This window comes from Carcharodon carcharias, chromosome 1 (assembly GCF_017639515.1).
Source record: "Carcharodon carcharias isolate sCarCar2 chromosome 1, sCarCar2.pri, whole genome shotgun sequence".
Classification (NCBI taxonomy): domain Eukaryota; kingdom Metazoa; phylum Chordata; class Chondrichthyes; order Lamniformes; family Lamnidae; genus Carcharodon; species Carcharodon carcharias.
The window spans coordinates 269,355,696-269,379,134 of NC_054467.1; the positions used below are offsets into that span (position 1 = coordinate 269,355,696).

The 23,439-nt window shown below is 58.3% G+C and overlaps 1 protein-coding gene across 1 annotated transcript in view; it reads left to right on the plus strand.

Annotated features, from left to right (window-relative positions):
- The first annotated feature begins 2,020 nt into the window (after window positions 1-2,020).
- Window positions 2,021-23,439, plus strand: part of mogs (mannosyl-oligosaccharide glucosidase) — a 148,368-nt gene continuing 126,949 nt past the window's right edge. Inside the window, exon 1 of the mRNA XM_041196154.1 lies at window positions 2,021-2,169. The gene's annotated coding sequence lies outside the window, so the exon portion shown is untranslated. The remainder of the gene's footprint in view (window positions 2,170-23,439) is intronic.

The window sequence follows — 23,439 nt, forward strand, 5'->3', positions numbered from 1 at the left end:
TGAGGAGAGGTTGGAGAAACTCGGATTGTTCTCACTAGAGCGACGGAGATTGAGGGGTGACTTGATAGAAGTTTACAATATTATGAGTGGCATGGACAGAGACAGCCAGAAGCTTTTTCCCAGGGTGGAAGAGTCAATTACTAGGGGACATAGATTTAAGGTGAGAGGAGAAAACTATAGAGGAGATGTGTGGGGTAAGTTTTTACGCAGAGGGTAGTGAGTGTCTGGAATTCACTGCCAGAGGAGGTGGTGGAAGCAGGTACGATAGTGGTGTTTAAGAGGCAGCTTGACAAATACATGAATAGGATGGGAATAGAGGGATACAGACCCCGGAAGTACAAAATGTTTTAGTTGACGGGCAATATGATCGGCGCAGGCTTGGAGGGCCGAAGGGCCTGTTCCTGTGCTGTACTTTTCTTTGTTCTTTGTTCTATGTCCCTCCCTCCTTTCCACTGCATCCATCCTCTCCCTCCTTCCTCCCTCCCTCCCCTCTCTGCTAACCCTCCCTACTCCCCCTTTCCTCCTGCCCTTCCACCCATTCCTCCTCGCCAATTCCCCATCCTCCTCATCAATCCCCCATTCATCCTCCACATGCCTCCTCTACTCCCACTGTACTCCCCACCATTCCTCCCACCCCCCCATTCTTCCCAACGTATCCCCTGTTCCTCTTGCCCCGTCCCCCATTCCTCCTCCCCCTTGTTACAACCACAGCTGATGCTATTTGCTGAGCATTCCAGATAACAGAGGGAAGCCGATCTTACTGATTATAACCTTTTTTTTTTAAAAAGGAGGACAAAAAGCTACTGATCCCTTAAGCATAGAACTCCAGTAACACATTTTGGATTTTAAAACTTTAAAAGGTTTATTAACCAGAAGGAAAAAAACTAAAGCACAGTTGAAACTGTCATACAAAACATCTCCAAAAACCATCTCCCCACACAGCCACCACAACTCAGCCCAACATCTTTCCTTAAATATCCCTTTCCCTTTTCATCGCAGAATCCGTTGTCTTCAGCACCTCTTTGAAATCAACTTTTCCAAAATACAAAAATTTTTCATGTTTTCTATTGCCTCCACTTTCACAGAATCTCTCAGTGCAGAAGAGGCCCTTCAGCCCATCGAGTCTGCACTGACACGTGAGAAACACCTGACCTACCTACCTAATCCAATTTACCAGCACTTGGCCCATAGCCTTGAATGTTATGATGTGCCAAGTGCTCATCCAGGGACTTTTTAAAGGATGTGAGGTAACCCGCCTCCACCACCCTCCCAGGCAGCTCATTCCAGACCATCACCACCCTCTGGGTAAAAAAGTTTTTCCTCACATCCCCCCTAAACCTCCTGCCCCTCACCTTGAACTTATGGCCCCTTGTGACTGACCCTTCACCTAAGGGGAACAGCTGCTCCCTCTCCACCCCTCTCCCCTCCCCTCCCCTACTCCCTTCCCCCCTTCTCCCTTCCCCTCCTCTCCCTCCTTCCTCCCCCTCCCCCTCTCCCCTCGCTCCCTCCTTTCCCCCCTCCCCTCTCTCCCTTCCCCACCCTTCCCCCTCCCCCTTCCTCCCCACCTCCTCTCCCTCCTCCCCCCTTCCTCCCCACCTCCTCTCCCTCCTTCCTCCCCCTCTCCCCTCGCTCCCTCCTTTCCCCCCTCCCCTCTCTCCCTTCCCCACCCTTCCCCCTCCCCCTTCCTCCCCACCTCCTCTCCCTCCTCCCCCCTTCCTCCCCACCTCCTCTCCCTCCTTCCTCCCCCTCTCCCCTCGCTCCCTCCTTTCCCCCCTCCCCTCTCTCCCTTCCCCACCCTTCCCCCTCCCCCTTCCTCCCCACCTCCTCTCCCTCCTCCCCCCCTTCCTCCCCACCTCCACCCCCTCCTTCCTCCCCCTCCCCCTTCCCCCTCTCCCTTCGCTCCCTCCTTTCCCCCTCCCCTCTCCCCCTCCCCTCCTCTCCCCATCCCCCTTCCCCCCTCCCCCTTCCCCCTCTCCCTCTCCCCTCCCTCCCTCCCTCCTTTCCCCCTCCCCCTCCCCCTCCAGACTCTTCCTTTTCCTCTTCCTCTCTCGGACATTCAGTTCCGGGTTGCGGCCAAACCGCCGAATCCGGGACACAGAGAGAGAGAGAGTTCGCGACCGGGGCCTAAAGCAGCAACAGCCCGGCTCCCGGGGACAGACAACCGGCCAGGTCAGCGGCCGGGGCCGGGGGAGGGGAGGGAGACGGTGGTTCAGGGGGGTGGGGTGGGGTGGGGGGAGAGAGACGGTGGTTCAGGGGGGTGGGGAGGGGGGAGGGAGACGGTGGTTCAGGGGGGTGGGGAGGGGGAGGGGAGGGAGACGGTGGTTCAGGGGGGTGGGGAGGGGGAGGGGAGGGAGACGGTGGTTCAGGGGGGTGGGGAGGGGGAGGGGAGGGAGACGGTGGTTCAGGGGGGTGGGGAGGGGGGGGAGGGAGACGGTGGTTCAGGGGGGTGGGGAGGGGGGGGAGGGAGACGGTGGTTCAGGGGGGTGGGGAGGGGGGAGGGAGACGGTGGTTCAGGGGGTGGGTGGGGAGGGGGGAGGGAGACGGTGGTTCAGGGGGGTGGGGAGGGGGGAGGGGAGGGAGACGGTGGTTCAGCGGGGGTGGGGAGGGGGAGGGAGGGAGACGGTGGTTCAGGGGGGTGGGGAGGGGGGAGGGAGGGAGACGGTGGTTCAGGGGGGTGGGGAGGGGGGAGGGAGACGGTGGTTCAGGGGGGTGGGGAGGGGGGAGGGAGACGGTGGTTCAGGGGGGTGGGGAGGGGGGAGGGGAGGGAGACGGTGGTTCAGGGGGGTGGGGTGGGGGGAGGGAGACGGTGGTTCAGGGGGGTGGGGTGGGGGGAGGGAGACGGTGGTTCAGGGGGGTGGGGTGGGGGGAGGGAGACGGTGGTTCAGGGGGGTGGGGGGAGGGAGACGGTGGTTCAGGGGGGTGGGGAGGGGGGAGGGAGACGGTGGTTCAGGGGGGTGGGGTGGGGGGAGGGAGACGGTGGTTCAGGGGGGTGGGGAGGGGGGAGGGAGACGGTGGTTCAGGGGGGTGGGGTGGGGGGAGGGAGACGGTGGTTCAGGGGGGTGGGGTGGGGGGAGGGAGACGGTGGTTCAGGGGGGTGGGGAGGGGGGAGGGGAGGGAGACGGTGGTTCAGGGGGGTGGGGAGGGGGGAGGGGAGGGAGACGGTGGTTCAGGGGGGTGGGGTGGGGGGAGGGAGACGGTGGTTCAGGGGGGTGGGGTGGGGGGAGGGAGACGGTGGTTCAGGGGGGTGGGGAGGGGGGAGGGGAGGGAGACGGTGGTTCAGGGGGGAGGGGTGGGGGGAGGGAGACGGTGGTTCAGGGGGGTGGGGTGGGGGGAGGGGCGGGAGACGGTGGTTCAGGGGGGTGGGGGGAGGGAGACGGTGGTTCAGGGGGGTGGGGGGAGGGGAGGGAGACGGTGGTTCAGGGGGGTGGGGTGGGGGGAGGGAGACGGTGGTTCAGGGGGGTGGGGTGGGGGGAGGGAGACGGTGGTTCAGGGGGGTGGGGTGGGGGGAGGGAGACGGTGGTTCAGCGGGGTGGGGTGGGGGGAGGGAGACGGTGGTTCAGGGGGGTGGGGGGAGGGGCGGGAGACGGTGGTTCAGGGGGGTGGGGGGAGGGAGACGGTGGTTCAGGGGGGTGGGGGGAGGGGAGGGAGACGGTGGTTCAGGGGGGTGGGGTGGGGGGAGGGAGACGGTGGTTCAGGGGGGTGGGGTGGGGGGAGGGAGACGGTGGTTCAGCGGGGTGGGGTGGGGGGAGGGAGACGGTGGTTCAGGGGGGTGGGGTGGGGTGGGGGGAGGGAGACGGTGGTTCAGGGGGGTGGGGTGGGGGGAGGGGAGGGAGACGGTGGTTCAGGGGGGTGGGGAGGGGGGAGGGAGACGGTGGTTCAGGGGGGTGGGGTGGGGGGAGGGGAGGGAGACGGTGGTTCAGCGGGGTGGGGTGGGGGGAGGGGAGGGAGACGGTGGTTCAGGGGGGTGGGGAGGGGGGAGGGGCGGGAGACGGTGGTTCAGGGGGGTGGGGTGGGGGGAGGGAGACGGTGGTTCAGGGGGGTGGGGTGGGGTGGGGGGAGGGAGACGGTGGTTCAGGGGGGTGGGGGGGAGGGGAGGGAGACGGTGGTTCAGGGGGGTGGGGGGAGGGGCGGGAGACGGTGGTTCAGGGGGGTGGGGGGAGGGAGACGGTGGTTCAGGGGGGTGGGGGGAGGGGAGGGAGACGGTGGTTCAGGGGGGTGGGGTGGGGGGAGGGAGACGGTGGTTCAGGGGGGTGGGGTGGGGGGAGGGAGACGGTGGTTCAGCGGGGTGGGGTGGGGGGAGGGAGACGGTGGTTCAGGGGGGTGGGGTGGGGTGGGGGGAGGGAGACGGTGGTTCAGGGGGGTGGGGTGGGGGGAGGGGAGGGAGACGGTGGTTCAGGGGGGTGGGGAGGGGGGAGGGAGACGGTGGTTCAGGGGGGTGGGGTGGGGGGAGGGGAGGGAGACGGTGGTTCAGCGGGGTGGGGTGGGGGGAGGGAGACGGTGGTTCAGCGGGGTGGGGTGGGGGGAGGGAGACGGTGGTTCAGGGGGGTGGGGTGGGGTGGGGGGAGGGAGACGGTGGTTCAGGGGGGTGGGGTGGGGGGAGGGGAGGGAGACGGTGGTTCAGCGGGGTGGGGTGGGGGGAGGGGAGGGAGACGGTGGTTCAGCGGGGTGGGGTGGGGGGAGGGGAGGGAGACGGTGGTTCATGGGGGTGGGGAGGGGGGAGGGAGACGGTGGTTCAGGGGGGTGGGGTGGGGTGGGGGGAGGGAGACGGTGGTTCAGGGGGGTGGGGTGGGGGGAGGGAGACGGTGGTTCAGGGGGGTGGGGTGGGGTGGGGGGAGGGAGACGGTGGTTCAGGGGGGTGGGGTGGGGGGAGGGGAGGGAGACGGTGGTTCAGCGGGGTGGGGTGGGGGGAGGGGAGGGAGACGGTGGTTCAGGGGGGTGGGGAGGGGGGAGGGAGACGGTGGTTCAGGGGGGTGGGGTGGGGTGGGGGGAGGGAGACGGTGGTTCAGGGGGGTGGGGTGGGGGGAGGGAGACGGTGGTTCAGGGGGGTGGGGTGGGGTGGGGGGAGGGAGACGGTGGTTCAGGGGGGTGGGGTGGGGGGAGGGGAGGGAGACGGTGGTTCAGGGGGGTGGGGAGGGGGGAGGGAGACGGTGGTTCAGGGGGGTGGGGTGGGGAGGGGGGAGGGAGACGGTGGTTCAGGGGAGTGGGGTGGGGGGAGGGGAGGGAGACGGTGGTTCAGGGGGGTGGGGAGGGGGGAGGGAGACGGTGGTTCAGGGGGGTGGGGAGGGGGGAGGAAGACGGTGGTTCAGGGGGGTGGGGTGAGGGGAGGGAGACGGTGGTTCAGGGGGGTGGGGGGAGGGGAGGGAGACGGTGGTTCAGGGGGGGTGGGGTGGGGGGAGGGGAGGGAGACGGTGGTTCAGGGGGCCGGGGGAGGGGAGGGAGACGGTGGTTCAGGGGGGTGGGGTGGGGGGAGGGAGACGGTGGTTCAGGGGGGTGGGGAGGGGGGAGGGAGACGGTGGTTCAGGGGGGTGGGGTGAGGGGAGGGAGATGGTGGTTCAGGGGGGTGGGGTGAGGGGAGGGAGACGGTGTTTCAGGGGGGTGGGGGGAGGGGAGGGAGACGGTGGTTCAGCGGGGGGAGGGGAGGGAGACGGTGGTTCAGGGGGGTGGGGTGGGGGGAGGGGATGGAGACGGTGGTTCAGGGGGGTGGGGTGGGGGGAGGGAGACGGTGGTTCAGGGGGGTGGGGTGGGGGGAGGGAGACGGTGGTTCAGCGGGGTGGGGGGAGGGGAGGGAGACGGTGGTTCAGGGGGGTGGGGTGGGGGGAGGGAGACGGTGGTTCAGGGGGGTGGGGTGGGGGGGGAGACGGTGGTTCAGGGGGGTGGGGTGGGGGGAGGGAGACGGTGGTTCAGGGGGGTGGGGGGAGGGGAGGGAGACGGTGGTTCAGGGGGGTGGGGTGAGGGGAGGGAGACGGTGGTTCAGGGGGGTGGGGGGAGGGGAGGGAGACGGTGGTTCAGGGGGGTGGGGAGGGGGGAGGGAGACGGTGGTTCAGGGGGGTGGGGGGAGGGGAGGGAGACGGTGGTTCAGGGGGGTGGGGTGAGGGGAGGGAGACGGTGGTTCAGGGGGGTGGGGGGAGGGGAGGGAGACGGTGGTTCAGGGGGGTGGGGAGGGGGGAGGGAGACGGTGGTTCAGGGGGGTGGGGGGAGGGGAGGGAGACGGTGGTTCAGGGGGGTGGGGTGAGGGGAGGGAGACGGTGGTTCAGGGGGGTGGGGGGAGGGGAGGGAGACGGTGGTTCAGGGGGGTGGGGGGAGGGAGACGGTGGTTCAGCGGGGTGGGGAGGGGGGAGGGGAGGGAGACGGTGGTTCAGCGGGGTGGGGAGGGGGGAGGGAGACGGTGGTTCAGGGGGGTGGGGTGGGGGGAGGGAGACGGTGATTCAGGGGGGTGGGTGGGGGGAGGGAGACGGTGGTTCAGGGGGGTGGGGTGGGGGGAGGGAGACGGTGGTTCAGGGGGGTGGGGTGGGGGGAGGGAGACGGTGGTTCAGCGGGGTGGGGGGAGGGGGAGGGAGACGGTGGTTCAGGGGGGTGGGGTGGGGGGAGGGAGACGGTGGTTCAGGGGGGTGGGGGGAGGGAGACGGTGGTTCAGGGGGGTGGGGTGGGGGGAGGGAGACGGTGGTTCAGGGGGGTGGGGTGGGGGGAGGGAGACGGTGGTTCAGGGGGGTGGGGTGGGGGGAGGGAGACGGTGGTTCAGGGGGGTGGGGGGAGGGGAGGGAGACGGTGGTTCAGGGGGGTGGGGAGGGGGGAGGGGAGGGAGACGGTGGTTCAGGGTGGTGGGGTGGGGTGGGGGGAGGGAGACGGTGGTTCAGGGGGGTGGGGTGGGGTGGGGGGAGGGAGACGGTGGTTCAGGGGGGTGGGGAGGGGGGAGGGGAGGGAGACGGTGGTTCAGGGGGGTGGGGAGGGGGGAGGGGAGGGAGACGGTGGTTCAGGGGGGTGGGGTGGGGGGAGGGAGACGGTGGTTCAGCGGGGTGGGGGGAGGGGAGGGAGACGGTGGTTCAGGGGGGTGGGGTGGGGGGAGGGAGACGGTGGTTCAGGGGGGTGGGGTGGGGGGAGGGAGACGGTGGTTCAGCGGGGTGGGGTGGGGGGAGGGAGACGGTGGTTCAGGGGGGTGGGGTGGGGTGGGGGGAGGGAGACGGTGGTTCAGGGGGGTGGGGTGGGGGGAGGGGAGGGAGACGGTGGTTCAGGGGGGTGGGGAGGGGGGAGGGAGACGGTGGTTCAGGGGGGTGGGGTTGGGTGGGGGGAGGGAGACGGTGGTTCAGGGGGGTGGGGGGAGGGAGACGGTGGTTCAGGGGGGTGGGGGGAGGGAGACGGTGGTTCAGGGGGGTGGGGTGGGGGGAGGGAGACGGTGGTTCAGGGGGGTGGGGTGGGGTGGGGGGAGGGAGACGGTGGTTCAGGGGGGTGGGGTGGGGGGAGGGGAGGGAGACGGTGGTTCAGCGGGGTGGGGTGGGGGGAGGGGAGGGAGACGGTGGTTCAGGGGGGTGGGGAGGGGGGAGGGAGACGGTGGTTCAGGGGGGTGGGGTGGGGTGGGGGGAGGGAGACGGTGGTTCAGGGGGGTGGGGTGGGGGGAGGGAGACGGTGGTTCAGGGGGGTGGGGTGGGGTGGGGGGAGGGAGACGGTGGTTCAGGGGGGTGGGGTGGGGTGGGGGGAGGGAGACGGTGGTTCAGGGGGGTGGGGTGGGGGGAGGGGAGGGAGACGGTGGTTCAGGGGGGTGGGGAGGGGGGAGGGAGACGGTGGTTCAGGGGGGTGGGGTGGGGAGGGGGGAGGGAGACGGTGGTTCAGGGGGGTGGGGTGGGGGGAGGGGAGGGAGACGGTGGTTCAGGGGGGTGGGGGGAGGGGAGGGAGACGGTGGTTCAGGGGGGTGGGGTGGGGGGAGGGAGACGGTGGTTCAGGGGGGTGGGGTGGGAGGAGGGAGACGGTGGTTCAGGGGGGTGGGGTGGGGGGAGGGAGACGGTGGTTCAGGGGGGTGGGGTGGGGGGAGGGAGACGGTGGTTCAGGGGGGTGGGGTGGGGGGAGGGGAGGGAGACGGTGGTTCAGGGGGGTGGGGGGAGGGGAGGGAGACGGTGGTTCAGGGGGGTGGGGTGGGGGGAGGGAGACGGTGGTTCAGGGGGGTGGGGTGGGAGGAGGGAGACGGTGGTTCAGGGTGGTGGGGTGGGGGGAGGGAGACGGTGGTTCAGCGGGGTGGGGAGGGGGGAGGGAGACGGTGGTTCAGGGGGGTGGGGTGGGGGGAGGGAGACGGTGGTTCAGCGGGGTGGGGTGGGGGGAGGGAGACGGTGGTTCAGGGGGGTGGGGTGGGGGGAGGGAGACGGTGGTTCAGGGGGGTGGGGTGGGGGGAGGGAGACGGTGGTTCAGGGGGGTGGGGGGAGGGGAGGGAGACGGTGGTTCAGGGGGGTGAGGAGGGGCGAGGGGAGGGAGAGGGTGGTTCAGGGGGGTGGGGAGGGGGGAGGGGAGGGAGACGGTGGTTCAGGGGGGTGGGGGGAGGGGAGGGAGACGGTGGTTCAGGGGGGTGGGGGGAGGGGAGGGAGACGGAGGTTCGGGGGGGTGGGGAGGGGGGAGGGGAGGGAGACGGTGGTTCAGGGGGGTGGGGTGAGGGGAGGGAGACGGTGGTTCAGCGGGGTGGGGAGGGGGGAGGGAGACGGTGGTTCAGGGGGGTGGGGTGGGTTGGGGGGAGGGAGACGGTGGTTCAGCGGGGTGGGGAGGGGGGAGGGAGACGGTGGTTCAGGGGGGTGGGGGGAGGGGAGGGAGACGGTGGTTCGGGGGGTGGGGTGGGGGGAGGGAGACGGTGGTTCAGCGGGGTGGGGAGGGGGGAGGGAGACGGTGGTTCAGGGGGGTGGGGTGGGGGGAGGGAGACGGTGGTTCAGGGGGGTGGGGTGGGGGGAGGGAGACGGTGGTTCAGGGGGGTGGGGTGGGGGGAGGGAGACGGTGGTTCAGGGGGGTGGGGTGGGGGGAGGGAGACGGTGGTTCAGCGGGGTGGGGAGGGGCGAGGGGAGGGAGACGGTGGTTCAGGGGGGTGGGGAGGGGGGAGGGAGACGGAGGTTCAGGGGGGTGGGGAGGGGGGAGGGGAGGGAGACGGTGGTTCAGGGGGGTGGGGTGAGGGGAGGGAGACGGTGGTTCAGCGGGGTGGGGAGGGGGGAGGGAGACGGTGGTTCAGGGGGGTGGGGTGGGTTGGGGGGAGGGAGACGGTGGTTCAGCGGGGTGGGGAGGGGGGAGGGAGACGGTGGTTCAGGGGGGTGGGGGGAGGGGAGGGAGACGGTGGTTCAGGGGGGTGGGGTGGGGGGAGGGAGACGGTGGTTCAGCGGGGTGGGGTGGGAGGAGGGAGACGGTGGTTCAGGGTGGTGGGGTGGGGGGAGGGAGACGGTGGTTCAGGGGGGTGGGGTGGGGTGGGGGGAGGGAGACGGTGGTTCAGGGGGGTGGGGTGGGGTGGGGGGAGGGAGACGGTGGTTCAGGGGGGTGGGGAGGGGGGAGGGGAGGGAGACGGTGGTTCAGGGGGGTGGGGAGGGGGGAGGGGAGGGAGACGGTGGTTCAGGGGGGTGGGGAGGGGGGAGGGGAGGGAGACGGTGGTTCAGGGGGGTGGGGTGGGGGGAGGGAGACGGTGGTTCAGGGGGGTGGGGAGGGGGGAGGGGAGGGAGACGGTGGTTCAGGGGGGTGGGGTGGGGGGAGGGAGACGGTGGTTCAGCGGGGTGGGGGGAGGGGAGGGAGACGGTGGTTCAGGGGGGTGGGGTGGGGGGAGGGAGACGGTGGTTCATGGGGGTGTGGTGGGGGGAGGGAGACGGTGGTTCAGGGGGGTGGGGTGGGGGGAGGGAGACGGTGGTTCAGGGGGGTGGGGTGGGGGGAGGGAGACGGTGGTTCAGGGGGCCGGGGGAGGGGGGAGGGAGACGGTGCTTCAGGGGGGTGGGGTGTGGGTAGGGAGACGGTGGTTCAGGGGGGTGAGGAGGGGGGAGGGGAGGGAGACGGTGGTTCAGGGGGGTGGGGAGGGGGGAGGGGAGGGAGACGGTGGTTCAGGGGGGTGGGGAGGGGGGAGGGGAGGGAGACGGTGGTTCAGGGGGGTGGGGAGGGGGGAGGGGAGGGAGACGGTGGTTCAGGGGGGTGGGGTGGGGTGGGGGGAGGGAGACGGTGGTTCAGGGGGGTGGGGTGGGGGGAGGGAGACGGTGGCTCGGGGGTGTGGGGAGGGGGGAGGGAGACGGTGGCTCAGGGGGGTGGGCTTGGGGGAGGGAGACGGTGGTTCAGGGGGTGGGGTGGGGGGAGGGAGACGGTGATTCAGGGGGGTGGGGGGAGGGGAGGGAGACGGTGGTTCAGGGTGGTGGGGAGGGGGGAGGGAGACGGTGGTTCAGGGGGGTGGGGAGGGGGGAGGAAGACGGTGGTTCAGGGGGGTGGGGAGGGGGGAGGGAGACGGTGGTTCAGGGGGGTGGGGTGGGGGGAGGGAGACGGTGTTTCAGGGGGGTGGGGTGGGGGGAGGGAGACGGTGGTTCAGCGGGGTGGGGAGGGGGGAGGGAGACGGTGGTTCAGGGGGGTGGGGTGGGGGGAGGGAGACGGTGGTTCAGCGGGGTGGGGTGGGGGGAGGGAGACGGTGGTTCAGGGGGGTGGGGTGGGGGGAGGGAGACGGTGGTTCAGGGGGGTGGGGTGGGGGGAGGGAGACGGTGGTTCAGCGGGGTGGGGTGGGGGGAGGGAGACGGTGGTTCAGCGGGGTGGGGGGAGGGGAGGGAGACGGTGGTTCAGGGGGGTGGGGTAGGGGAGACCGTCAGTGATGAGCTGCCTTCTTGAGCCGTTGCAGTCCACGCGGTGTAGGTACACCCACAGTGTTGTTAGGGAGGGACTTCCAGGATTTTGACCCAGTGACAGTGAAGGAATGGTGATATATTTCCAAGTCAGGATGGTGAGTGACTTGGAGGGGAACTTCCAGGTGGTGGTGTTCCCATGTGTCTGCTGCCCTTGTCCTTCTAGATGGTAGTGGTCGTGGGTTTGGAAGGCGCTGCTGAAGGAGCCTTGGTGAATTCCTGCAGTGCATCTTGTAGATGGTACACACACTGCTGTTACTGTGTGTCGGTGGTGGAGGGAGTGAATGTTTGTGGGTGTGGTGCCAATCAAGTGGCTGCTTTGTCCTGGATGGTGTCGAGCTTCTTGAGTGTTGTTGAGGCTGCACTCATCCAGGCAAGTGGGGAGTATTCCATCACACTCCTGACTTGTGTCTTGTCGATGGGGGACAGGCTTTGTGGAGTCAGGAGCTGAGTTACTCACCACAGGATTCCCAGCCTCTGACCTGCTCTTGTAGCAACAGTATTTATATGGCTAGTCTAGTTCAGTTTCTGGTCAATGGTAACCCCCAGGATGTTGATAGAGGGGGATTCAGTGATGGTAATGCCATTGAATGTCAAGGGGCGATGGCTTGATTCTCTCTTGTTAGAGACGGTCATTGCCTGGCACTTGTGTGGCACGAGTGTTACTTGTCACTTGTCAGCCCCAGCCTGGATATTCTCTAGGTCTTGCTGCATTTGGATATGGACTGCTTCAGAATCTGAGGAGTTGCGAATGGTGCTGAACATTGTGCAATCATCAGTGAACATCCCCACTTCTGACCTTATGATGGAAGGAAGGTCATTGATGAAGCAGCTAAAGATGGTTGGGCCTTGGGTGTGAGGGAGGGGAAGGTGACGGTTAGTTCAGTGGGTGGGGGAGGGGAAGAAGACAGTCAGTATAAGTGTGGGTGAGGGGTAGGATTTGTTCAGTCAGAAGGTGGGGGAGGAGAAGGAGATGTTTGGGGACGGGAAGGAGATGGTCAGTCAGGGGGTCAGAGAGGGGAAGGAGACGTTTTACTAAGATCAGGCCATAAGAATTTGTCGCAGGAGGAGGCCATTCAGCCCTTTGAACATAGTTGATCTTCTAATTGAACACCATTGTCCTGCCCTATCCCTGTATTCCTTGTTGATGTTTTTAATCTGTAGCTATGTAACAATCTTGGTCTTGAAAGTACTGAATGACTAAGCCACTGCATCCTTTTGGGGCAGAGTTACAAAGATTCACCACTCTCTAACAAGAAATTCCTCCTCATCTCAATCTTTAATGTCCTGCCCTTATTCTGAGACTGGTCTCCTTAGGTAAAGAGACCAAAATGCACCCAATACTGCAGGTGTTGCAGGTACTCAATCGAGGCTCTATATAATTGCAGTAAGACATCTTTACTCCTATTCTCAAATCACCTTGTCATTAAAGCCGACTCCTTCTCCTCCCCCATCCCCTGAACTGATCAACTCCTTCCTCCCCACCCCCTGAACTGCCCAACTCCTTCCACCCCCCACCCCGAGAATTGACCAACTCCTTCCCTTCCCTGACCCCTGAACTGACCAACTCCTTCCTCTCCCCACCCCCTGAACTGACCGACTCCTTCCCCCCCACCCTGTGAATTGACCAACTCCTTCTCCTCCCTCAGCCCCTGAACTAACCGTCTTCTTCCCCTCCCTCACCCCCTGTAATGAGTCCATCGAGTCCGCACCAGTCAAACCAGTACCTAACTATTCTAATCCCATTTTCCAGCACTAGGCCCATAACCTTGTATGCCATGGCATCTCAAGTGCACATCCAAATACTTCTTACATGTTATGAGGGTTTCTGTCTCTACTGCCCTTTCAGGCAGTGAGTTCCAGATTCCCACCACCCTCTGGGTGAAAAAATTCTTCCCCACATCCCCTCTAAACCTCCTGCCCGTTACCTTAAATCTATGCCCCCTGGTTACTGAACCCTTCACCAAGGGGAAAAGCTCCTTCCTGTCTACCCTATCTATGCCCCTCATAATTTTATACACCTCAATCATGTCCCCCCTCAATCTCCTCTGCTCCAGGGAAAATAACCCCAGTCTATCCAATCTCTCCTCATTACTAAAACTCTCCAGCCCAGGCAACATCCTGGTAAATCTCCTCTCCACGCTGTCCAGTGCAATCACATCCTTCCTATAATGTGGATTCCAGAACTGCACGCAATACTCTAGCTGTGGCCTAACCAGCGTTTTATACAGTTCCAGCATAACTTCCCTGCTCTTATATTCTATGTATTGGCCAATAAAAGCAAGTCTCCCATATGCCTTCTTAACCACCTTATCTACCTGTCTCGCTACCTTGAGGGCCCATTGGACATGCACATTGGACACATCAAAGTCCCTCTGATCCTCGGTACTTCCCAGGGTCCTACCATTTATCATGTATTCCCGTGCCTTGTTTGTTCTGCCCAAGTGCATCACCTCACACTTATCCGGATTAAATTTCATTTGCCACTGATCAGCCCATCTGACCAGCCCGTCCATATCCTCCTGTAATCTAAGGCTATCCTCCTCACTATTTACCACCCCACCAATTTTCATGTCATCCACGAACTTACTGATCAACCCTCCTACGTTCAAGTCTAAATCATTTATATATACCACAAACAGCAAGGGACCCAACACCAATCCCTGTTTAACCCCACTGGACACAGGCATCCAGTCACAAAAACACTCCTCGACCATCACCCTCTGCTTCCTGCCACTCAGCCAATTCTGGATCCAATTTGCCAAATTGCCTTGAATCCCATTGGCTCTTGCCTTCATTATCGGTCTCCCATGCGGGACCTTATCCAAAGCCTTGCTGAAGTTCAAGTTGACTACGTCAAATGCATTGCCTTCATCTACAGACCTGGTCACCTCTTCAAAAAATTCAATCAATTTGGTCAGACATGACCTCCCCTTAACAAAACCATGCTGACTGTCCTTGATTAATCCCTACCTCTCCAAGTGTAGATTAATTCTTCCCCTCAGAATTGCTTTCAATAGTTTTTCCACCACTGAGGTTAGACTGACTGGCCTGTAGTTCCCCGGTTTATCCCTTCCTCCCTTCTTGACTAACGGTCTCACATTAGCTGTCCTCCAGTCCTCTGGCACCACTCCTGTGGGCAGAGAGGGATTGAAAATTATTGCCAGTGCCCCTGTTATCTCCTCCCTTGCCTCACTCAACAGCCTGGGATTCATTTCATCCAGGCCTGGAGATTTATCTATTTGTAAGCCTGCCAGACCACTTAGAACCTCTTCCCTTTCTATGCTAATTTCTTTAATTATATCACAGTCCTTCTGCCTGATTTCCATACCCACGTTGTCCCTCTCACTTGTGAACACAGACACAAAGTATTCATTTAGAACCCTACCTACATCTTCCGGCTCCACACACAAATTACCACTATGGTCCTTAATGGGCCCTACCCTTTCCCTAGTCATCCTCTTACTCTTAATGTACTTGTAAAATAACTTTGAATTTTCCTTTATTTTACCTGCCAATGTTTTCTCATGCCCCCTTTTTGCTCTCCTACTTTCCTTTTTAAGTTCCCCCCTACACATTCTATACTCCAGTCGCGCTTCCGCTGTTTTGAGCCCTTGGTGTCTGCCATAAGCCTCCCTTTTTCTCTTTATCCAATCCTATGTATCCCTCGACATCCAGGGTTCCTTGGATTTGTTGGTCCTGCCCTTTATCTTTACTGGAATATGTTGGCCCTGTACTCTCCCTTTTTCCTTCCAGGGAAGCCACACTGAGGAAATTGTTGGAGCTGGGGGCTGACAAATCCCCGGGTCCTCCTGGGGTCTCGAGAAGTGGCTAGTGAGGTAGTTGATGCGTTGGTTTCAATTTTCTAAAATTCCCTAGTTTTGGGGAGCGTTCCATTAGATTGGAAAACAGCAAGTGTAACTCCTTTATTCAAAAAGGGTGGGAGACAGAAAGCAGTAAACTACAGGCTAGTTAGCTTAACATCTGTCACAGGGAAAATGTTAGAATCTGTTATTAAAGGCATTATAGAGCACTTGGAAAAATTCAGGGTAACCAGGAATTGTTAACATGGTTTTGTGCAAGAGAAATCACGTTGAACCAATGTATTGGAGTTCTTTGAAGAAGTAATATATGCTGTGGATAAAGGTGGATGCACTGTATTTAGATTTCCAGATGACATTTGATAAGGTGCCACATCAAAGGTTATTGTGGAAAATGAAAGCTCATGATTGAGGGGGTAACACATTGACATGGCTAGAAGATTGGCCAACAAACAGGAAACAGAGGGCAGGCATGAATTTGTCTTTTTTTGGTTGGCAAAATGTAACGAGTGGTGTGCTACAGGGATCAGTACTGGGGCCTCAACTTTTTACAATTTATATTAATGGCTAGGATGAGGGGCCTGAGGTTATGGTTGCTGATGACACAAAGATGGGTAGGATAGTAGGATGTGAAGAGGACACAAGGAGGCTACAAAGGGATGTAGATGGGCTAAGTGAGTAGGCAAAGACCTGGCAAATGGAGTATAATGTAGGAAAGTGTAAAATTGTCTACTTTCGTCAGAAAAAGAAGCATATTATCTAAATGGTGAGAGATTACAGAGCCCTGAGATGCAGAGGGATCTGGGTGTCCTAGTGCATGAATCACAGAAGGTTAGTAAGTGCAGAAATTAATTATGAAATCTAATAGAATGTTATCATTTATTGCAAGGTGAGTTGAATATAAAAGTAGAGAGGTTATGCTTCAGTTGTACAGGGCATTGGTGAGACCACAACGGGAGTACTGTGTACAGCATTGGTCTCCTTATTTAAGGAAGGATGCACACATGTTGGAAGCAGTTCAGAGAAGATTTGCTAGACTAATACCTAGATTGCCCTCCCCACTGTCCAACGGATCCTTTCACCCGCTTCCAGTATTCTCCCCTTCCCTCTGGCCTCTTACCTTCTCTCGATCTTTACATTGAGAGCTGTCGGCATAACATCGCTGTCTTAATTTCTCTGCTCCTTTCACCTACTCCAACCTGTCTCCTTCTGAACTTGCTGCACTCTGTTCTCTCAGGTCCAACCCTGACTTTTTTGTCAAACCTTTCAACGAGGGTGGTGCTGTTGTTGTCTGGCATACTGACCTCTACCTCGGAGAGGCTGGGCGCCAACTCTCAGACACTTCTTCCTACCTCCCCTTGGACTGTGACCCCACCACCAAACATCAAGCCATTGTTTCCAGGACTGTCGCTGACCTCATCTCCTCTGGAGATCTTCCCTCCACAGCTTCCAACCTCATAGTCTCCCAACCTCACGCAGCATGTTTCTACCTCCTCTCCAAAATCCACAAACAGGACTGTCCCGGCAGACCAGTCGTGTCAGCCTGTTCCTGCCCAACGAAACTCATTTCTTCCTCTCGACTCCATTCTCTCTCCCTTTGCCCAGTCTCTTTCTAACTACATTCGCAATTCCCCTGCCCTCGCCTCCCTCCCAAAACCGTGATTGGTTCCCTCTTGTCATCACTTTTCACCCCACCAACCTCCACATTCAAAGGATTATCCTCAGCCATTTCCTGCCAACTCCAGCATGATGACACCACCAAAGACATCTTCCCCTCACCATCCCCACCTCCCTCCCCCTCCGATCCATCAGCATTCCATAGGGACCGTTCCCTCCGTAACACACTGGACCACTTCTCCATCACCCCCCAACTCACCCCTTTCCACCGCACCTTCCCATACAATATCAGAAGGTGCAACACCTGTCCCTTTACCTCCCCCCTCCTCACTGTCCAAGGGCCCAGACACTCCTTTCAGGTGAAGCAGCACTTCACTTGCACTTCCTTCAATTTGGTCTATCGCATTCGCTGCTCCCAAAGCGGTCTCCTCTACATTGGAGAGACCAAACGTAGACTTCCGCTTTGTGGAATACCTTCACTCAGTCTGCAAGCATGACCCATTAACAAGGGGGCTAAAGGTTATCGGGGGTAGGTGGGAATGTGGAGTTCAAGTTAAAATCAGATCAACCATGTTCTTATTGAATGGCGGAGCAGGCTTGAGGGGCTGAATGGCCTACTCCTCGTTTGTATGTTCATCTGTATGTTCTTAAGACGTGAGATGGCAGGCAGCTCTTTGTTGTGTTTTATTCTTAAAGGTAATTTTTATTGCTAGTAGTATTACCCTTGAAACATGTTCAGCAAATAGTGATGAAAGAAAATGGTAGCAGAAGTCAGTATGATACGAATGGAGGGAAAATAAATTCAAGTCACCTGATCAATTAAGCCATTTTCTTTAAGAACTGTAGCGTCAATGATGTAAGAACATCAGAATGGGAGCAGGAGATGTTAATTGTATCTGAATTGTTAGAGTACACAGGTTCAGGACATTTATTGTGGTTTCATTTGAGTTCATATAAAGACATACTTAGTGAAATGTGGTGTGATTGAGATAGGAGATATATGCTCACAATGGGTAGAATCATCCAGTCCCATTGGTGGCAGACATCATGCTGGGGGAGGGGGTCGTGGGGGGGTACATTTCAGAGTTGGAGGCAGAAATCGATTTTATACCGGTGTTAAATCCGACGCAAATCCCACTGGACGCAGGCGTGAACCCGATTTGGATCCCGGTAATGGGGTGCAAAGTAAGGCCCAACTGGAATGGTCCTCTCGCACCCAATTTACCATTACACTGGCAGGAAAACATGCCAGCCCAGAACATATCTAGACAAGTGTGACATTCAGAAGTTGGGACTTACTGTTAGGGCCTTGCTCAGATCACAAACATTCAAGGAACAGAAGATGCTAGAGACCTACAGCTACTGGACTCTGGAGGAAAACATCCATGGCATGCTGGGTGGATTCTCATGGACATGGCTGTGCTGCGAAGCTGCTCACAGGAGCTGAGAGGTCTCCGTTGACACTTCAGGTCTGCTTCGGAACATCACGATCTTGGCCGTGGGCTGCTATGGATGATCAGGCAAATTGGGGTGTGTAATAGAATGTCTAGGTGTGACTGCGAGAGGAAGCTGTACGGTTGCTGAAGGCGTTGCGGGGGGTGGGTGGGGGAGGTTGAGGTTGGGGGATGGTGGTGGGTGGAACAAAGGTGGCCAGTGGGGGAGGTGGAGAGGAGGGAGTACGAGGGGGGAGGGTGTAACAGGGGAACAATGCTTCAAGTGGGGAGGCAGGTGGAAGATGTGACGAAGGTGTAAGGAAGGGAGTTTGGAGAGGTGAAGTTGATTGAGGGGAGGAGGGAGTTCGGAGGGGGCAAGTGTCGGGGGTGGGTGGGGGGGGTGTGTCTAGGGGAGGAAGGGAAGAAGGGATGTCCAGGTGAACGCGCAAGGGAGGTGTCTGTGGAATAGATAACTGCCTCCTGGGGAGCGAACTGAGGTTGTGCGTGGTAGGAGGGAATGGTGAGTGTGAGAGGGGGCAGAGGGAACCGGTAAGATGGGAGGGTGAGGATGCATTGGTAACAGTAGAAGGGATTGCTAGGACGGCTGGTGGGGACTCAGGCAGACATGGACCCTGGGGGTGAGAAGGAGGAGGTCATTGCGGAGGGCAGGTGGGATTCTCAGAAAGGCACTTGGGAACTGTTGGGAGACTTTCACCTGGACTTCCTGGAATGACAAGGGTTTGGGTTAGTAGGTGATGGTGAGGAGGTGGAAGGCGCCAGGAGGGTCGACAATGTGCATTGGGAGCAGCGAATGTAGTAGACTAAATTGAGGGAAGTGCAAGTGAAGTACTGGCATCATGCTGGAGTTGGCAGAAATGGCAGAGGGTGGTCCTTTGAATACAGAGGCTGGTGGGGTGATAAGTGAGGTCAAGGGGGACCCTATCATGTGTCTGGGAGGGAGGAGAAGGCGTGAGGGCGGATGCGCAGGAGTATGAGCCAGACACGGTTGAGGGCCCTGTCGACCACCGGGGGTGGAAAACCTCGGTTAATGAAGAAGGAAGACATGTCAGAGGAACTGTTTTGGAAAGTGGCATCATCGGAACAGATGCGATGGAGGCGAAGGAACTGAGAGAATGGGATGGAGTCCTTACAGGAAGCGGGGTGTGAGGAGCTGTAGTCGAGGTAGCTGTGGGAGTCGGTAGGCTTGTAATGAATATTGGTGGACAGCCTATCACCAGTAACTGAGACAGAGAGGTCAAGAAAGGAAAGGAAGTGTCAGTGATGGACCATGTGGATATGATGGAGAGGTGGAAATTAGAAGCAAAATTAATAGTTTTTTCCAGGTCCAGATGAGAGCCTGAAGCAGCACCAAAGCAGTCATCGATGTACTGGAGAAAGAGTTGTGGGAGGGGGCCTGAATAGGCCTGGAATAAGGAATGTTCCACATACACCATAAAGAGACAAGCATAGCTGGGGCCCATGCGGGTACCTATAGCACACCTTTTATTTGGAGGAAGTGAGACAAGTTTAAGGAGAAATCGTTCAGTGAGAGAACAAGTTCAGCCAGACGGAGGAGAGTAGTGGTGGATGGGGATTGTTCAGGCCTCTGTTCGAGGAAGAAGCGGAGAGCCCTCAGACCATCCTGGTGGGGGATGGAGGTGTAGAGGGATTGCTCGTCCATTGTGAAGAGGCGGTTGGGGCCAGGGAACTGGAAATTGTTGATATGATGTAGGGCGTCGGGGAATCGCGGATGTTGATGGGAAGAGACTGGACAAGGGGAGAGAGAAGGGAGTCAAGATAACGAGAAATGAGTTCTGTGGGGCAGGAACAGGCTGACACAATCAGTTTGCCAGGACAATCTTGTTTGTGGATTTTGGGTAGGAGGTAGAAGCGTGCTGTCCGAGGTTGGGAGACTATGAGGTTGGAAGCTGTGGAGGGAAGATCTCCAGAGGAGATGAGGTCAGTGACAGCCATGGAAACAATGGCTTGATGTTCAGTGATGGGGTCATGGTCCAGGGGGAGGTAGGAGGAAGTGCCTGCGAGTTGGCGTTCAGCCTCTGCAAGGTAGAGATCAGAGCGCTAGACAACAACAGCACCACCCTTGTCAGCAGGTTTGATGACAAAGTCAGGATTGGACCTGAGAGAATGGAGTGCGGCAAGTTCAGAGAGAGAGACAGGTTAGAGTGGGTGAGAGGAGCAGAGAAATTGAGACGACTAATGTCACGCCGACAGATCTCATTGAAAAGATCGAGAGAAGGTAAGAATCCAGAGGGAGGGGTCCAGGTGGAGGGAGAATATTGGAGGTGCGTAAAAGGATCTGTTGAACGGGGAGAGAACTCCTGCCCAAAGAAGTGAGCACGGAGACGAAGACGGCGGAAGAAGAGTTCAGCATCGTGCCGAGCCCAATATTCATTGAGGTGAGGGTGTGAGGATATGAAACAGAGTCCTTTGCTGAGCACTGAACGTTCAGCATCGGAGAGGGGAAGGTCAGGGGGTATGGTGAATACACAGCCAGGGCTAGGATTAGAAGACAGGATGGGGCCAGAGAGATGGGCAGGGGTGGAGGGTCCTGGATGGGCGTTGGTGTCAATGAGTTGTTGGAACTTGTGTTCATTTGCACATGAAAGAAAGGGACAAAGTTTCTTGTTGAGGCGTCGGATGAGACAAAGAATAACATGAAACTGGGGGCAAGGACAGCTTAGAGATAAGGTGAGTCGGTGCTGCTGGAGGGAGAGGTCGAGTGTGTTCGTATGGTGGCGCATGGCACTGAGTGTGGATCTCAGAATGTGATGGGAACAGCAGAAACGTTGTATGTCCCGGAGATACCTGTAATCCTGGGTGGGTTGGAAACATGAGGGATGGAACTCCATTTGGAATTCATATGGGGTAAGCCAGAGAGAGAGAGAGACAGTTGCTGAGGAAGGAAATATTGCTGTGAAAGCGAGTTTTAGTAAACACTTCATCAAATACCATGTGAGAAATGGAAAGCAAAGAAGGTGAACAGGGCAAAAGAGAGATATGGAAATCCTGTCGGAGAGAAGAACACTTCCATGTAGGCATTCCTGGAAGAGAAGTGGCAGTCAGTTAAACACTAAGATAAAAGCAAAATACTCTGGATGCTGGAAACCTGAAACAAAAACAAAAATAGCTGGAAAAACAACAGGTCCAACAGCATCTGCGAAGAGGAACACAGTTAATGTTTCAAGTCCATATGATTCTTCATCAGAACTAGAGAGAAATAGAAATGAGGTGAAATATAAGTTGTTTAAGGAGGATGGAACAGGTGGAGCTGGATAGAGGGCCAATGTTAGGTGGAGGCAAAGGAGAGATTGCCAAAGATGTCATAGACAAAAGGTCTTAGACAAAAGGATAATTAGTGCATGTCAGCAGAGTCAAAAGCAGGAGAGAGAGCTGTTAAATTTGCATTGAGAGAGGGATGATGTGGTGCAGGATCCTCACAAGAGTGCTGGCTGCTGACCTCGCCGTCACCCAGGCACGGTCCACATCCTCACCAGTCAGCGCGATGGCCCACTCCTCAGAGTGAGTGAGGGGTCTAATATGGGCCACTCCACTCCTGCTCTGGGACCTCTCCCTACTGTTGTGAGCCAGCTTCTCCCACGTGAAAAGAGATAGTGAGACTGTGAGCAGGACACATGGCACTGTGTGGAATGGTTGTGGTGAGCAGAGCCATGCACAGGTTGAGGACCTAAGTTTGAGAGGCTATGAGCCTGATGGAGATGTGAGAGTGTGTGTGAAAGTTAGTGATGTTGTCCCTTGAGGTGTGGGATCCCTGTGAATGTGCGATGGGTTTCTGAGTGTGAGTTGAGAGTGATGAGGTGGTTGACTTACCCTGGCAGAACAGATTAGATCATTTATCTTCTTCCTGCACTGGATGGCTGACCTCTTCCGTGCTCCGGTGGTACTTACTGCCACTGCTACCGCTTCCTGGGCTGGATTGGTGAGTCTGGTGGATCTCCTACAGCTAGCGTGGGGCAGGGGACATCATGGCGGCCTTCCACTGGGCCCAGTAGTGCCCCAGAGAGGCATCACTAAATTTGGGGGCTGCTGTCTTCTTTGCTTTGGGGCCACCTGTTGCTTGGAGTAGCCCTGTTCTGTAGACTGCCCTCTGGTTTGCTTTACAAATGGCACCTGGAGCGAGGAAGTGCTGAGGTCACGGTGTTGCGGGGAAATCCGAGCCTGCCTGCCACTAATCTCTTTGAATGTATTATTAATGAGGCAGTCGCGCTGGGAAGCGGACGATATAGTGTGAAATCAGACAGACAGAATGTGAACAGGACACTAGGCACTGCGGAGTCATGGACAGGATGAGGACGCGAGCTCCAGAAAATATGAGCCTGATGGAGATGTGAGAGAGTGGTAACTGGTAAAGTCTGGTCGCGGGTAAAATATCTTTTTTCGTGCCCACTACCGGACTTTGTGCAAATGTAGGATGATTCTGCCCAGTGTTTCATTCTGTAAATGTAAGACTGAGTAAAGGTGGGCTCACTGGAATAGAACAGGAGTCAACCATATGATTCTTCCAACCTGGTCCTCCATTCAATAAGGTCATGAATGATCTGATCTGCACTTTCCTGCCTGAATGATTTAAACTGCACTTTCTTGCCTGTTCTCCATAACTCTTGTCTCCCCAATCACTGAAGAACCTGTCAATCCCAGCTGTGAATATATTCTATGACCCAGCTTCCACTCCTCTCTGTGGGAGAGAATTCCAAAGATTCACAACCTTCTGAGGGAACAAATTCTTCTGAAACTAAGCCCTCACAACATCTGCCCTGCCTAGACCCTTGAAAATCTTTTGCGATTCAATAAGATCACATTGTGTTCTTCTGAACTCTTGGGGTCATACGACCAACTTGCTCAGCCTTTCCTCATAAGACAGCCCTTTCAATGTAGGAAGGCTTCAAGGGGACTTGGACAGGCTAAGTGAATGGGCAAGAACATCACAGATGGAATATTGTGTGAATGAGAGTGAAGTTAACCACTTTGGTAAAGAAAAAAACAAAAGACAGCATATTTCTTAAATGGTGAGAGATTGGGAAGTGTTGGTGTCCAAAGGGACCTAGATGTCCTTGTTCATGAGTCACTAAAAGCTAGTATGCAGGTGCAGCAAGCAATTAGATAGGTGAACGGTATGTTGGTTTCATTGCAAGGGTACGGGAGTAAAGATGTCTTGCTGCAGTCATATAGAGTCTGATTGAGAACGCACCTGGAGTATTGTGTACAGTTTTGGTCTCCTTATTTTTTTATTCATTCATGGGATGTGGGCTTCGCTGACTGGGCCAGCATTTATTGCCCATCCCTAATTGCCCTTGAGCAGATGGTGGTGAACTGTCTTCTTGAGGGGCCAAATAGCCTACTCCTGCTCCTATTTCTTATGTTCTTACCATCTCTTTGAAATTCATTGCTCTGGCTTATCTAAAAATGCAAATGTTCTTCACACCTCACATCCTAAAACTTCAGCCATTATTTAGCATTTCAAACCTCGCTTCTCTTTTGATAGCTCAGAAGCTCCAGACCAGCTGTCTGCAATTCAATTAAACCGTACCCCACACACACAACCTCACAGTGAAATTAATCCAAACCCCACTATTAACCTACCTTTACAATAACTCAATATCATGAAAATTATTATAATTTCATGACAAATATAGAAATCAATAGATTTCTGGAGACTAATGACATCAAGGGATATGGGGATAGCATGGGAAAGTGGCATTGAGATAGATGATC